This window comes from Pongo pygmaeus, chromosome 15 (assembly GCF_028885625.2).
Source record: "Pongo pygmaeus isolate AG05252 chromosome 15, NHGRI_mPonPyg2-v2.0_pri, whole genome shotgun sequence".
In the NCBI taxonomy this organism is placed as follows: domain Eukaryota; kingdom Metazoa; phylum Chordata; class Mammalia; order Primates; family Hominidae; genus Pongo; species Pongo pygmaeus.
The window spans coordinates 53,305,637-53,320,596 of NC_072388.2; the positions used below are offsets into that span (position 1 = coordinate 53,305,637).

The 14,960-nt window shown below is 41.6% G+C and overlaps 2 protein-coding genes across 7 annotated transcripts in view; one reads left to right on the forward strand and one right to left on the reverse strand.

Annotated features, from left to right (window-relative positions):
• Positions 1–14,960, forward strand: part of SAMD4A (sterile alpha motif domain containing 4A) — a 224,610-nt gene that overhangs the window by 61,933 nt on the left and 147,717 nt on the right. The gene's annotated exons all lie outside the window — the stretch shown is intronic.
• LOC134738148 (uncharacterized) overlaps positions 10,229–14,960 on the reverse strand; it is a 47,150-nt gene continuing 42,418 nt past the window's right edge. Inside the window, exon 5 of the transcript XR_010123715.1 lies at positions 10,229–11,016. The gene's annotated coding sequence lies outside the window, so the exon portion shown is untranslated. The remainder of the gene's footprint in view (positions 11,017–14,960) is intronic.

Below are 14,960 nucleotides of genomic sequence, written 5' to 3' on the forward strand. Positions count from 1 at the left end.
ATAAAGCGTGCGCTGTCCCCAAGAATGCTTCCTAGGGGAGTCTTCGGGATGCTGAAAACGGTGATAATCATATCAACAATTGCTCATGTTGATTGAGTACTTACTGTGTACCAGGCATTGTGCTAAGCACTCGATAACTCATTTAATCCTCCTAACAACCCTTTGACCTATGTGCTGCTATTTTACAGATGAGGAAACTGAGGCACTGGGACGTTAATGAACTGCCTCAAAGTTATGTAGCTTGTAAGTGGCTGAGCTGGGATTTGAACCTCTACAGTGTGGCTCCTTAATCCAGGTTCTTCATTCTCACAGTATTGTATCTAATGGATCTTTGTGGGCTCATAAATAGGGTGTTCAAGGAACCTTAACTGTAGCTTTGTTTTTTTTTTTAAACACAAATATTGTTACAGGTTGAATTGTGTCCTGCCTCCCCCAGAATGTCAAAGTTCTAACCTCCAGTAGTTATGAATGTGACCTTCTTTGGAAATAGGGTCTTTGCAGATGTAGACAAGTTAAAATGAAGTTATGACATGATGGTGGGCCCTAATCCAACGTGACTGGTATCCCTATAAGAAGCCAACAATGCCATATGAAGAGAGACACACAGGAAGAGCGCCAGGTATTAATAATCACAGAGGCAGAGATTAGAGTGAGGCAGCTGCAAGCCAAGCAATGCCCAGGATTGACGGCCACCACCAGAAGCTTGGAAGAGGCAAGGACGGATTCTACTCATTGTCTCAGGGAGAGCATGGCCCTGCTGACACATCTTGATTTCAAACAACCTGATTTGTTTTCAGAACTGTGAGAATAAATTTCTGTTGTTCTAAGTTATCCAGTTTGTGGTATTTTACAGTCATCCTAGGAAGCTAATACAAATATGTTTTTATTGTACAAGATTCAATCAATAAGCCTCGATATGGCATACAGAGTGATACATGAACATTTCATTTTATCTGTCCCTTCCCATCTTATTGGTAACTGCTAATGACAGTTTATCTCCTTTCTATGCATGTATATTTATGTTAGTTTTTATATAATGAACCTATATTATATGCATTTTCTGCTATTTTTTTTCTTTAAAGCTTACTGGTATATTCTGGAGATCTCTAAGTATTTGGCTTAAAATTTTTTTTTCCAATTGTGGTAAAATACAGTTTATCAACTTAGCTATTTTTAAGTGTACAGTTCAGTGGTATGAAGTGCATTCACATTGTTATGCAGCCATTACCACCATCCATCTTTAGAACTTTTTTAATCTTGCAAAAATGAAACTGTGTGTGTATATTAAACAATCACGCCCCATTACTTCCTTCCCTTGGCATCCACTGTTCTATTTTCTGTCTGTATGAATTCGACTCTTCTAGATACCTCATATAAGTGGAGTCATACGGGACTTATCCCTTTGTGTCTGGTTTATTTCATTAACATAATGTCCTCAAGCGTCATCATGTTGTAACATGTGTCAGAATCTTCTTCCTTTTGGAGGCTGAATAATATTCCATTGTATGTATATATGTCATTTTGTTTACCTACTCATCTATCAGTGGACACTTGGGTTGCTTCCACCCTTTGGCTATTGTGAATAATGCTGCTATGAACAGGGGTTTACAAAGATCTCTTTGAAATCCTACTTTCAATTATTTTGGGTATATATTGAGAAGTGGAATTGCTGGATCATATGGTGATTCTATTTTTAATATTTTGAGGAACTGCCATACTGTTTTCCATAGCAGCTGCATCATTTTACATTCCCACTAGCAATGCACAAGGGTTCCAATTTCTCCATATCCTTGCCAACCCTTGTTATTTTCTGTCTTGTTTTTTAATAGTAGCCATCCCAATGAATATGAGATGATATTGCATTGTGGTTTTAATTTGCATTTCCCAAATGATGGGTGATGTTGGGCATCGTCCCGTGTGCTTATTAGCCATTTGTATATCTTCTTTGGAGAAATGTTCATTCAGGTCCTTTCCCAATTTTTAAAATCAGATTGTATTTTGTTGTTGCATTATAGGAGTTCTTTATATATTCTGAGTATTAACCCCTTATCAGATACACGTATAAGTCTTTAGCTTTTAAGCTGTTGTTTCTCTCTGCACCAGCTGAGAATGCTTTGGTGGTGGTGGTCATGGGGTTATTGTATTCTCATTATCAGGCTTCTAGTGATAGGTTGTATCAAGGGGTATTTCACTATGGTGAGTTTTCTAACAGAGGAAGCAACATGTATTAGTCAGGGTTCTCCAGAGAAAAAGAGCCAATAGGATGTGTGTGTGCATATATGTGTATATTTTATAATAAATATAATGTAACTACATATTTATAATTACATAGCTATATTTATTACACATATAATAAATCTTGTATTTTATATATATATATATATATATAAATATATATAAAAAATGAGAAATCGGCTCACATGTGTATGAAGGCTGACAAGAGCTGCAGGCAGAGCCAGCAGGCTGGAGGTCCAGGAGAGCTGATGGTGTAGTTCCAGTCCAAGGGCTGATGGGCTCAAAACATGGGAAAAGCTGATGTTTCCATCTGAGTCCAAAGCAGGAAAAGACTAATGTCCCAGTTCAAGGGCAGCCAAGCAGGAGGAATTCTCCCTTACTCAAGGGAGGATCAGCCTTTTTGTTCTGTTCAAGCCTTCAGCCGATTGGGTAAGGCCCATCCACATTATGGATGGCACCCTGCTTTACTCAGGCCACTGATATAAATGTTAATCTCATCCCAAAACACCCATATAGAAACGTTCAGAATAACATTTGGCCAAATATCTGGGCACCTCGTAGCCCAGTGAAGTTGACACATAAAACTAACAATCATGCAGCACTAACAAATGATGCTCTCCTCCTCTGCCTCTGCTAATTAGTTTGAAGATGAAGAACATTCTCAGGGTCATCATTTTCCTATAGGTTTTGTGGCTCAAGTCTGTTATTGAGCTCATTCCTTTTCGTGTGAAGGTATAACAAGACAAAGCAACTTTGGAGGGCTCCAGGTGGTCATTTCTAGGGCAGATGTTTCCCTTAGAATGATGTAGCCTCAAAGAAGGAGTTTTCCTTTTACTGAATCAATAATAGTTTTTATAATCTCAAATTACTTAAATAATAACTGAAACTTTGTACATGTCCATGTAGCTTTTCTAAATCTCTCCTGCTTTTTAAGGGTTGAGGTGTTTTCTTTTTCTTTCATAACCTCACTGCTTCTTGCCCATTATCAGCATTTTTCTGACCCTGTATAAGCCTAAGTGAAATCCCTTGGGACATAGATAGCTTCTTTATACTAAGAAACTTAAGTGTTGGTCTAAAGTATTAATAATTTTTGTGCATTTTTGGTAAAGAAAGTTCCTACAGTTTTACTCTCTGTCCCATCCCTAGATTTTTGGGCACTACCATTCATTCATTCAGAGTTACTATACACCAGGTAGGGTGCTAAATGTTGGGGGTATGGCACTGAACTGTACACACAGTGTCCCTGCCCTCATGGAGCTTACATTCTAGTGGGGTCTAGTGAGCTTACAAAGCTAGTACAATAAACATGCATTGCCTTCCCCACATTACCACAGCCCTACTACAAAGAAAAACCAAAGCATTTTAGAGGATGACTGTACTAGAGTCAAGATGAACATGCACTAATAAACAAACCACTTACTATTAGATATACAGAGAAAATACAAACGATTATATGGTAATGATTTGGCTGTACCCTTTTTCCTTTTGGAAATAATCTCAATCTGGTAATCTGTTTGTTTTTCATTATTAATTTGAATAGTCAGTATGTGCATGTTTGTGAATACACAACAAAAACCAAAAGGCACAAAAGAATACACAGTATAATGTAAATCTCCTACCCCTGCCCTGGCCACCTATAGTTTCCCTTTCCAGAGTAGCCACTGTTTTTACATAATTTCACACTGTTCCTTATATGTCTTTGCATAGAAGTATGCAAACATATACACATTTGTGTTCTTAAAAACACCCCAAAACTCCAAGAGGTTAAGCTCTACCCATTTGTTCTACACTTCACTTTTTTTTCACCTAACAGCATGTCTTGATGATCAGCCCATATCAGTATGTATATAATGCATCATTCCTTTTGCTGGCTGCATGGCATTCCACCACAGGAATGTGTACTGGCAGGCAGTGTTGCATAGAGACCAAGAACCTGTGGTCTGAATCCTCAATTTACCACTTATTAGCTATGCATCTTGGGTAAGTTACTTAAGCTCACTCTGTTTTAACTTTCTTATCTAAAGTAGGGCTTATAACAGTACTTAACTCATAAGGTGGTTGTTAGGCACATAGAAAGTACCTAATGTATTTTATCTGTCACTATGTATAGTAATTTATTTAAGGAGGCCCTACTGAAGGATAGTGAAGTTTTTGTCAACATTTTGCTTTTAGAAGCATCACAGCAATGAATAGTCCTATAATATATATCATTTCACACATGTACAAGTTGATATTTAGAATAAATTCTTAGAAGTAGAATAACTGGATCAAACAGCTAGGTATGTGATTTAGGTTCTGATGGAAACTGCCAGCTGGCTGTCTGAAGAGGTTGTACCAACCTACAGTCCTAACCATAATGTATAAGGGTGGGCATGCCGACTGGAGGCAGGGGAGCTATTTTAGTTTGGGTGGTCAAGGATGTGACATTGGGATTAAATCCTAGATGATGAAACCGAGCCAGCCACATAAGATCTGGGATCACAACAGCTGGGGCTATGCTCCACAGCAGAAATGGCCCTGCTGTGTTCAAGGACTGGAAAGCAGGCCAGTTTGGCTGGAGACTGGTGGGTACGGAGGAGACTGCAGGGCTGTGAGTAGACAGGAAGGCAGGATTCATATAGACCCGATTTAGGATTGTGTTCTAGGTGCAATGGAAGCCATTAGGGGATCTGAACATTGTAAGATCACTCTGGATGTGGGGTAGTGAGTAGTTGGGGACAAGTAGAGGGAGGCAGGGAGATTAGTTAGGAGCTAATGCCATGCCAGTGAGCCATGCCAGAAAGTGGGGTGCCTGGTGCCTAGGGGGTAGTGGGGATGGAGGAGGTGGAGCCTGCTGGTTTTGCTGACAGATATAAAGGATGGGGAGGGGGTGGGAGGAGTCAGGGAGAGCTAGGACTCAAGGACTGTGTGCCCTCCTGACTCTGTCATTTACTAGAGGTATGACCTTGGGCAATACTCTCTCCTCTCTCTGCTTTACTATCCTTTATAAAATGAGGAGAATAATTTCACATTTTCATATGGTGGTTATGAATGTATCACTTAACATATGTAAAATGCTTGGTACATGCTAAACAAATATCAGCTTTTATTAGGTATTGAGATGGGGAAGACTGAGGTGTTGGAGGGGGGATCTTCTTGTCTGTCTTATTACTGTGTCCTCAGCATTTGAAACAGTATTTGGCACATAATAGTCACTAAATATTGTTGAATAAAATTATGTATATTCAGCTGGGTGCGGTGGCTCACGCCTGTAATTCCAGCAATTTGGGAGGCCGAGGTGGGCAGATCATCTGAGGTCAGGAGTTTAAGACCAGCCTGGCCAAGATGGTGAAACACTGTCTGTACTAAAAATACAAAAATCAGCCAGGGGTGGTGGTGCATGCCTATAATCCCAGCTACTTGGGAGGCTGAGGCAGGAAGATTGCTTGAACCTGGGAGGCGGAGGTTGCAGTGAACCCAGATCGTGCCACTGCACTCCAGCCTGGACGACAGAGCAAGACTCCATCTCAGGGGGGTGGGTTGGGGGTGGGGGGAAGTATTGTTGAATAAAATGAATGAATGAATAGAAATAGGACCCACTGGAAGGGGAATGGGATTGGGTGATTGATAAGGAAAGCTTTACATTATCTATATCAGCGGTCCCCAACCTTTTTGGCACCAGGGACTGGTTTCATGAAAGACAAAGTTTCCACGGGCCAGGGTAGTGGGGACAGGGATCGGGTATGGTCATAAGGAGTGCGCAACCTAGATCCCTCACATGCACAGTTCACAATAGTGTCTGTGCCTCTATGAGAATCTAATACCACTGCTGCTTTGACAGGAGGCAGAACTCAGGTGGTAATGCTCGCCCGCCGCTCACCTCGTGCTGTGCAGCCTGGTTCCTAACAGGCTGTGGACCAGTACCGGTCTGTGGCCCAAGGATTGGGGACCCTCTATCTATCTATCTACCTATCTATCTATCTATCTATCTATCTATCTATCCATCTATCTGTGAAATAGTGTGAATATACTGACACGTTATTTATATAGTTAAAAATAAATTCTAAAAATCTACTAATGCAGTAATAAACTTAGCAGTGTCAGCAAGACTTTTAAGTTAAAATGTGTCTTTGGGTCTGATTCCCAGAACCACAAGCCAAGAACTAAAGTTTGGGGATCTGCAGGTCTTGGTCCCTGTATCCTGCTGTGCATCCAGGGCACATCAGTTACATCATTTTGAACCCAGGAACTTGTTTTTCAAGAACATTTGTAGATAAAAGTGAGTCTCATTTCTTAATAGTTCACAAATCACTTTTATAATTAAGAGCAGTGCCTGTAAGACATAGTCTCAAAACTTATCCAGCCGGGCGCTGTGGCTCACACTTGTAATCCCAGCACTTTGGGAGGCTGAGGTGGGTGGATCACTTGAGGACAGGAGTTCGAGACCAGCCTGGCTAACATGGTGAAACACCATCTCTACTAAAAATACAAAAAATTAGCTGGGCATGGTGGCAGGCACCTGTAATCCCAGCTACTCAGGAGGCTGAGGCAGGAGAATCACTCAAACCCAGGAGGCAGAGGTTGCAGTGAGCTGAGATCACGCCATTGCAATCCAGCCTGGACAACAAGAGTGAAACTCCATCTCAAAAAATAATAATAATAAAATAAAAAATTATCCAACAGGCCAGGTGCGATCGCTCACATCTGTAATCCTGGCACTTTGGGAGGCCGAGGTGGGCAGATCATCTGTGGTCAGGGGTTTGAGACCAGCCTGGCCAACATGACGAAACCGTCTCTACTAAAAACACAAAAATTAGCTGGGTGTGGTGGCTCACACCTGTAATCCCAGCTACTTGGGAGGCTGAGGCAGGAGAATCACTTGAACCCAGGAGGTGGAGTTTTCAGTGAGCCGAGATTGCACCACTGCACTCCAGCGACAGAGCAAGACTCCGTCTCAAAAAAAAAAAAGAAAAGAAAAAAGAAAAAATTAGCCAATGAATGAGAAAAATAACATCAGCACTGCAAATTAAACCACCAGGACTTGAAATTTCAGTGATCCTATTTTTGCATACCACAGCCCAGCATTCATTTATTCAATCCAGAAATAGTTATCAAGCAACTGCTATGTGCCAGACACAGGTCTAGGCACTTGCGATACATTGAATAACAAAACAAAGATTCTTACCCTCGTGGAGTTTACATTCTAATAGGAGGATGTGGGGAGACAGACAATGAGAAGCAATACGTAGCGTAAAATAAGTAAATCACAGAGTATGTTAGAGCTGATAAGTCCTGTGGAAAAAATGAAAAGTCAGGCAAGCTATGGTTTCTTGGAGTTTTGCCAAGGGTTGTGATTTTTATATAGTGTGGTGTGAGCCTCAGCTAGAAGGTGGCATTTGAACATAGATGTTCAACAATATATTTGATACTAGTTACATTAAATCAGTCCTAAATGGCCTTTTGGAATCCCCAGTTGATGAAATTTATTTCTCCTTTGTTTCATGTCCCACTCAGGATCTCTTGAATTCGTGAAATTTTTATTAAGAAAGCCTCATACACCAATAAACAACGTGTGCACAGACTCCATAGCCTCTCTGCTAACACATTGCTTTTGTATATAAGGAAGGTCTCCAGCATCAAAGTGAGTCAGTTATTGCACAGAGTCCCAACCTTGCCAGCTTTTTGCCAAACGGTCACCATCCTGTACATCCTTCCTTCCTGGAAGTGATAGAAATCTCTATGGCTATTTTTGCTACAAGGAGATTATGGCACAACATATGGAGTCCTTACTCTCCAGGAGCAGAAGAAAAGTCTTGTCTTTGCTTAAGCAAGTCACACAGTAGATGCCACAGGCTTAGGGCAACTGTGTGTCTGCATGATTCATGGGGGACTGCACGGGGGAGCCGCAGCACACGGAGCAGCTGGTCTTAGCAGCATACTAACCTGATGTTTCCCGTAAACGTTGCGCATGGAATTTCCCCATTTGTCATGCTGAGTTGGCTCTGTCAATCCTATACAAATCCCTGCGTGCATTAATATTTTCCCTTGAGCCAGAGCAAAGGAATTCTAGAATATTGGCATTCTGAGGGTGAATAGTGATGGATATTGTAAACTTTTAGCATTATGGATATTGTCATCTTAAACAAAATAAACATGAAAGAAAAAGAGAAGTTATGATAAATTATCAAAGAGGCTGTTTGTTAAATTCCCTGATTTAAAAGCATCTTCCTCTATAAGTCCTCGGTTTAAAAACAAGAATCAACAAGGAACGAGATTTGTCTATAAGTAAAACCGTTTCTGTTGCTCTTTTTTGAGCAACAAGAGACATTTCTGTAGGAGATTAAGCCAGTCGTTTATCATGTTGTTTCAGGGAAGAGTATACTCTGAGTTATAATGTAATACCCAAACTAATTTATCTTATCATGGAAACTGTTTACAATAATTTCTGGCCTAGCTAGAAATTGAAAAGTTCATTTTATTACCTGAATCCAGTGTATACCGATGTTCTAAGAGAGTGGACATTTGGCAGTTAGTGCTATTTTAAATGGTGTTGTTGAAGAGAGTTTACTGCCTAAATTAAACAGGTTGGTTTTGCTTCTTGGCATTTGTAATTTTTTTGAAATGTGACTAAGTTTAGGTTTATTAACCTTAGGGCACAGAAACTCATTTGTCTCACTAGATGCCTGAGCAAGGTTGGCATGCTAGAGAGAAAGGACATGGTTTAGCAGATCCATGGACCATGCCATTTGGTACTTATTGACCCCAGCAAATTACTTTAATCCCTCCAAGCTTCTATTTCTTCATCTCTATTGTGGGGAAAATAACTTGCATCACAGAGTTATGTCAGAATCCATAAAATATTATATGTAAAGTTCTGAGCACAGTGCCTGTTGCGTGGGGGCACAAAATAACCGGCAGCTGTTATTGTTGCTGCTGCTGCTATTGTTACGATCTCCTCTAGCTTGCAGTCATGGAGATGTAAGAAACATGGTGGCTGAGCTTGGTGAAGTTTCTCAGCATCTCTGTTTCTTGTATGTGTCTCCCACCCTTGTCTAAAATGCCTCGCCCTCATCTAACCCAGCATTCTTCCTCAACTAAGGCAGCAGGGTTGGTGTGAGGGGGGCAAAGGAGGGAGGAGGAAGGCAACCAGCCTCACAAGTGGGGGCCACTCCTCACAGCCACCAGCAGCTGGGCCACACGCAGTATTGGCAGCCCAGGTGGCCTGTTACGGCGGGCAGCACTTCCCTTTACCTTCCTTCGGAATCTCTCAGCACTTTTATGTGGAGCCTTCATTCCATGTTCAACCCTGGGGTTTTAAGGTGTTTCTCCTTTGCTTTGGGATTTCAAACATGGCAGCTCATAGCACTGTACTTCATTTCTCCTGGATGCTAGGGATGCCTGCTGCTTGCCTACCTCGAGCAGATGTTCTGAATGTCAAGTCAGCATTGCTTGAAACACACACACACACACATACACACCACCAATTACTAGTTCTGCTATGTCTGGCTCATAGACAAGGATATAAAGAAGCAGTCTAACATTCTGCCATTGACAAACTACTCCTTTTTAAAATGCCAAATCCTTGTAATTCTGCTTATTTTCAATAGGCTATGTCTGGCCAAAATGTCTGCTTGAATTGGCTAATTAAAGAAAAATATCTATGTTTGATAAAAAAAAAATAGCCTTGGGATTTTGTTTGCAGTGTACCCTCAAATCACCATCTGCAAGTCTGTTACTCCAAGCAAGTCAGGGAAGAGTAGCTTCTGTTGGCCCTCCCCCAAAAGAAACAAAACCAAACCTACAACCAGACCTTTACTCTTCCCCCAGAAATGATTTTCCCTCTTCCTTCATCTCCCAGCGCCCTCGTGTCTCTCTCTCAACAGTACCTGGAAGTTTCGTGCTATGAGATTTTTATGTTTTACTCTGGGTTTGTAAATCTGTTTCATGACTGTAAAGATCTGTAGCTTATCTCTAAAATCTCTTGTCTGTGTTTGGGATATAAGAGGTCCCTATTGACACAGAATCAATTATTTATTGATTTAGAAGAAGAAAAATGCAGAATCGCAGAGACATTGTCAGGATTTATAGATCTCATTTTGGTTGATGGGACTCACTGCGGGGAAACCTGTGCCCAGTGGAAAGGGCTCCTTTTCCAAATTTATACCATTCTGGTTCGATTCTGGAGAAGCCGGCAGTTTTGTTTGCAGACTTTCTGGTTTTCATTAGCAGTCTGGTGGTAACAGCTAGCTTTAGCTGCTTCTTCCTGTCACTGCTCACGGGAATGGCGCTGAATGCTCAGAGGTGGCACGAGGCTTTGGGGATGGCAACAGCTTCATCAGCATACCCTCACCCCAGCCCTCAATTGTCACAGCAGCAGGTCCTGCCTCTGAGAATGAGAACATTGCTGATTAGTGTGCCTGGTGTACTGGACAGGCGGTGGGGAGAGAGAATGCTGTAGTATATCTCCACTGATTTCCCAACAATTACATTCTCCCTGCTTCCTACTGGCCTTCCCCTTACACACAGGCTGCATTTTGTCTTCCATCATCAAGAGTTTCCTTTTGGTCTTTCACACTAGGAGTCTCACAGGTTTCTTCTCAGTGTCTGTAACTTCATTCCACCTCCTGCTCTTGAGCTTCACCTCTCTCCAATTCACCCTTTCAGTCCTGTTCAATAAAAGCGCGGCTGTTCCTCCTTAATGCCTTTATCCTCTCATTCAGCAGTATGTTGAAAACTGTGCACTCAGAGGGAATTCCACTTAATGATGATTTGAACTCTCTAGGCTTTAACTTGTTTTCTCATCTGTAAAATGGTGATAATGGTATTACACACCTCTCAGGGCTATTGTCAGGTTAAACAAGATAATACATATAAAGTGCTCAGATTAATGCCAGATACATAGTTATCACTTAGTAAAGGCATTATCATCAGTTTCTTCTTCATCACCACATCTCTAGGCATACTCTGGGTCTATAAGCAGGGACCACCTGTACTTTTGGTGTTATTAGTATATGTTTAGACCTACAGATGACAACCTAGTCTTCTTTAAAACTCATTTAATGTGATGCCAATTTCCTGTCCTATCTTAATTCTAGATTCTCAAAGAATAGTCTCCTTGTCTCTTTTTTTCTTTACTGCTTCACTACACTCATGCATTCACTACATTAGATTTTACAAAGCAATATTAAAAATCTTGTTGCATTTAGTCCACATAGTGGCATATGAGACATGGAGCATTTTACATATGATAGCATTTCAGACCCAGAGAGTATGTATTTTGCTTAAGACAACCCACCATTAAGAGGCAAACCCAATATTCACACTCAAATCTTCTGACTCCAAGTCCAGTATAGTTTTTTTCTATGTGGAACAATTTTTCTGTGGAGAATCAGTGACCTTTAATTTTCTACATAGGCTTTTATCAAGAAGTCAGTAAGTTTATTGTTGTTGTTGTTGTTGTTTGAGATAGAGTCTCGCTCTGTCACCCAGGCTGGAGTACAGTGGTGCAATCTTGGGTCACTGCAACCTCCTCCTCCCGGGTTCAAGCAATTCTCCTACCTTAGCCTCCTGAGTAGCTGGGATTACAGGTGCACACCACCACGCCCAGCTAATTTTTGTATTTTTAGTAGAGACAGGGTTTCACCATGTTGGCCAGGCTGGTCTTGAACTCCTGACCTCAAGTGATCCACCCGTCTCAGCCTCCCAAGGTGCTGGGATTACAGGCATGAGCCACTACACCCGGCCAGAAGTCAGTAAGTTTTAAGTTCTTGGAAAGTAGATATTAGTTCTAAGTCTCTCACTAAGATGCTTATATCTAGTCATGTACCAGCATGACGGCTTGAACTGATTTACGGATTTCTTTCCTGGCATCTCACTAAGGGCAGGGGACTAAGGTCATGATAATGTGGAGGAGGCTTTCTCTAGGCTGGGAAAGTAGTCCTAGGGGAGCACAGACTACTTTGTTGACTGAAGGGGACTTTGTTCAATGAAGAGTTACAATGTATACTCTGGGAATTGGTGGTGGGTAGAGGAGACACAGAAGTGGAAGCTGGTGTTACAAACCCGACATAAACTGCTGCTCTCAAGTTGGTCTGGCATCAGCTCTCCATAGAATTCTTTTGAACTCATCCTGCCCTGTAACTTGTTGTCCCTGACCCTGCCCTCAAATCTCCAGGCAAATCCTTGCCTTTCAATGTGGTTTGGATAGCAATGGGCACTGAGTCCATCTATCCATTCATGTACTGATTTATGGAGATTCATTCAGTACCAGCTATGTGCCTGGTACTGTGTTCATCACTGAGATAACAGGAATGAAAGATCCCGTTGAGTGGATGATCCAGCTTCCTGGTATCAGGTTGAGGGGACTGGGAGAAGGGATGGAGAGTCAGAGGAAGAGAAAAGCGTTCTCAGTCAAGAGGAAGCGAGTCTGCTGTAACCCAACCTGCAGACCCTGCATGCGTGAACATGGTGTGATCAGCCTGTGAACATTCATAAACACTGAGAGCTGCGTTACACAGTGTCACTGGTTCACCAGAACCTCTGGATGACAGAGAGCTCAGCAGTGAGCCCAATATGTGGGGTAATGGTGCTTGGAAAGCCCTGGACTGTGAGGGAAACAAACTCCCTTTCCTCAAAGGTCTCAAGGCAACTTGCTGATTCAGCTCCGTCTTTGCTTCCTCTAATATTTGGATAGAAAAGCAGATACTCAATAAGAATAAAGAGTTCAATCAACAAGGAAGGAGGGGGAAAGTCTTTAAGACAACAGGCAAGGGCCAGGGAGTTAGAACCTGGCTTCTAGCACGCCATCTGCTGTTTACTCAATTTACTTCTCTTTAAAACATCTAGGTTTGAAAAAGAACTCTGAGGGGGACAGAAAAGCATACACCTTTCCGAATGGTCTTCCCTGATATGGAGCTCACTGAGTAGCCTCATGATGGGCCTAACTCAATACAAACAAACTGCCTGTGAAGCTTCTCCTCCACCCAGTTGTTGGTGACAGCAAATGCATACCTCCCATCTTTGATGCTTAGGTTTCAAAAATCCAAAGCTGTTCTTTTGACTTTGTCACTAAACCAGACATTGGCAAATGTCAGTCCTTTTGTGGAAGTACCAGCCTTGAGCTAGGAGGTCTCCTAGGCCCGGAGATCCTCAGCAGCCCGCTCTCAATAGGTGGTTGTTATCAGTTCCAGTAAACATTTTTAAATATCCCGGAAATGCCTCAACAGTGGACCTAGATATTTCCATTTAAGCCGGTAGGCAGAAGTCGGTATCGGTATGCTCTTTGAAGTTTTGCGGTGTTATAAGACACTCAAGAAATATGTGTGGTAAAGTATTCTAGGTATGTTTAAATTGTCAGTTATTGCTTATTCTGTTTGTGCCTTCAAAGAATGTTTTTGTTAAGGAAGTCACAGGGATTTGACTTACTTCTCCCTGACTGAAGAGAATAGTGGAAGACTGCCTTCAGATTTGAAAAGAAATTAGTCACAGGTTTTTTGTGTGTGCTTTCAGCCTGGAGAACAGATGCCTTTCCACCAAAGAAAGAAGAAAAGAGGGGCTCTAATGTAGGGCAGGTGGGGGAGAAGGGCTTCACACTGGGCGGGGAAGACTGTAGGTCCAGGAGGGACTCGGTAGAACAAATGCTCACTGCGGACAGCTGGGAGAAGCAGTCAAAGGTCATTTGGGTGATCTGGAAGTTTCAGGGCAAACCACTGGGAAGGCCTCTCTTGACTACTGGCTGTGATTCAGGGTAAGCTAAAAACAAAGTCTACCTTTTGTTTAGGAAACTTTGCCATTTTCCAGTGTTTTCACACACATTTCTTGAATCTGAGCATCTCAGCCCTTACTGCTAAGGAGAATGGGACAGAGAGGTGTATCTTGTCTAAGGTTACTAACTTGCGGTAAGTGCAAATCTTCTCAAAGGTGGGCACTTCTAATCAAATTTGGGGGTTAAATACCATTCTTCTAGTAGATTTAAAATAGAAATTAGAGAGGTTCTAAATTGCACCTAGTTTATTAATTTAAATGTTGACGGGTAATAGCTAACTTTTATTGGGCACTTGTTATGTACCAGGCACCTGGCTATGTACTTGACAGAAATTAGTTCATTTCACCTTCACAACACTAGTAAGTAGGTAGATGTTTTTAATCACCACAGTGCAGGTGAGAAAAGAAGACATAAAGAGGCTACATGCAATTAGTCACACAGTTAGTAATTAGAGGAGTCAGATTCAGGTAGAAAGTCTCAAGTCCAAGACCCTTCCATTACTGCCTCTGTGCGGAGCCTCTGCATGGCTCTTGGTAAGGGAAGGGTTTGATTCTAACGTTCAGCTTTAATTCTAATGGAGTTATGTTTTTGTAAAACCTGTAGTAAGTTAGTATGATTCAGATCTTAAACACATGAGTGGTGTTGCAGGACATGTGACAGGCAACATGATATGATTTTTTTAAAAAGCATAAATTGAGAAGTCAAAGGACTGAGGGCAAGCCTCGCCTTCATTATCAGTAAATTGGATGGTGTGGGAAAATCTCTTAATCTCTCTGGGCCTCCATTTCTTCATTTGCAATGTGGCTAACTTCTACCACTACTAGTTGAGAATCTACTGGTATCTGGTGATAGTGTACTCAAACTGTTAAAAAAAAAAGTTATCTGAAATGGCGACCTGAAGTTTTTCAGTGACATTCAGTGTAATGTGTACCAAAAGTTGATGGTGTAATAATATGGATTTATTATTTTTAAGTTAATTTAT